This window comes from Gossypium arboreum, chromosome 3 (assembly GCF_025698485.1).
Source record: "Gossypium arboreum isolate Shixiya-1 chromosome 3, ASM2569848v2, whole genome shotgun sequence".
Classification (NCBI taxonomy): domain Eukaryota; kingdom Viridiplantae; phylum Streptophyta; class Magnoliopsida; order Malvales; family Malvaceae; genus Gossypium; species Gossypium arboreum.
The window spans coordinates 19,060,580-19,062,791 of NC_069072.1; positions in this window are offsets into that span (position 1 = coordinate 19,060,580).

Below are 2,212 nucleotides of genomic sequence, written 5' to 3' on the forward strand. Positions count from 1 at the left end.
GAAAGTTCAGTATGAACTACATGGAATATCTGGACTATTCGATATATGAACTTTATGAAATGAATTTATAATAGTGATAGTAGGGCTTTGAGCCTAGCAAGCAATGTGTTGGTGAATTAAATCGGGCTTTTTGCCTAGCAGGCTTATTGCCGATGTATAAAATCGACTTTGAGTCTAGTAGGCCTTGTGCCGGTGTGTGATACAAGCTTATGCCTAGTAGGCTTTATGCCGGTGAATTATTAAAAGCTTATGATTAAAATAATTCACGCTGATGTGGTATTTGAATACATTAAACGAGTTAAATGGCCAGTTATGGATAAACTTATTACCTATTTAATATAAGGTAAGTAAGTAACTTGATGATTTATTACAAATCATGTGTGATGCAAATGAAGTATATATGTGATTATGGAATGTGTATTTAGTCTTATGATCAAATGATATGATTATTATGGAATTTGGTTTGTGAATATGTGTATACGAGACTATGTATAATTGGTCATATGGATAGTTCGTGTAAGTGATGTTATATCGATTTTTTTTTTTAGCTTGTGTATATGAGTGTAGGTGCATTTGGTTATATAATGATATCTTGAATTGAAGGTTGGATGATAATTAATTGCTTTGATTATAAAAGCATTCGCCAAGGAGAAAATATTTCATGAAAGTATAAGTTATATATGAGCGGAATTAAAAGTTTGAGGTTGAATGTGATTACAAATGTATAATTTGAATTATTTGATTGATATGATTTAATATTGAGATGTTGGTATACCTTAATTGTTTAATTTGCTTAAGTCTTATTAAGCTATAAAAGCTTACTCCGTGTATATATGTGTTTCTATTTTATAGATTTTGGATTCGAGTTCTGAGCTCTCGGGATCGTCGACCAAATCTATCACACTATCGATCGACTTTGGTATTTTAATAAGCGAACTTTCGAACCTATGGCATGTATAGACTAGATTATTTTTGGAATATTGTATTATGGTTTGTGTTAAATGGGAGCCATGCCAAAATGGCTTAATTGCTATGCTTAAGTTTGGTGTTGGTTAAATTATAGTTTAAGTCTATTTTGATTATTATGCCGTGTGCCATGGTTGATTATAAGTTATGTTATGTGCTTGTATTTGGAAGTGATATGGATGAATAAGCTATGTTATGTTTTAATGAATGAAACTTGGTTTTGGTTATTAGCTGTTTAAAAATGTTAATGATGTACGTGTATGTTCGAATATGAATTAATTTTGTTAGTTTGGTTTGCATGGTAAATGTATGTGTACTTAAAGTGCTTTAATGGTTAAATAAATATGGTTAATGAAGTTAAATAATGATTACTTATTGAGATTGTTTTGTTTAATATGGTTTGTAAGTGAAACAATAATAAATGACCAATTGAATAGTGATTTGAACAATATTAAACCATAGGAATTATATGAATTTCAGAGGTGATGTATAATGACCTATTTGATGTTAAATGAAAGTTGTATAATGTATATGTTAATACTTTAATTATGATTATATAAAATTTATTGTACATGTTATCATGTAAAATGCCGAATATAAGTTGATCAAATTGAGTGATTATGTGTATATGGTTTTGTGGGTTCTATTAATGTATAATTTTAGTATGCTTTTGTGCATGGCGTGGAAATGATATATATATATATATATAAGTGCATGACTTCTAGATATATATGTATATAATATTCTTTGAACATATGATTTGGTTATAAAATAAAATATGCTTGATTATGTGGCTTGTTAATTAATGTAAATCAATAAGTTTGTATAGGTAAATTTTGGGCGTCGAATAAGTAAGAGATTAATGTGGTTTTTGTTTGGTTTAAAATAGTAGATTATGTGTAAATTTTGTTTTAATTATTTGAATAGTTTGATTAGTTTATTTAATGATATATCTATATATATATATATATATATATATATATATATATATATATATATATATATATGAATATAGGCTGTATGGACATGAGAATGTTCAAATCGTACTTATGTTCTCAGAATGCCTCGTTACCCTAGTCCGGCAATGGATACGGATTAGGGTGTTACATTTATTAGTATCTGAGCTACGGTTTAGTCGATTCTAGGACTAACGTGGCATGTGTGAGTCTAGCTATACATGCCATATTATATACTGCGATAGTGTGATGACTTCTGACAATTGAAAATGTGTTTTCGTATAGTAAAT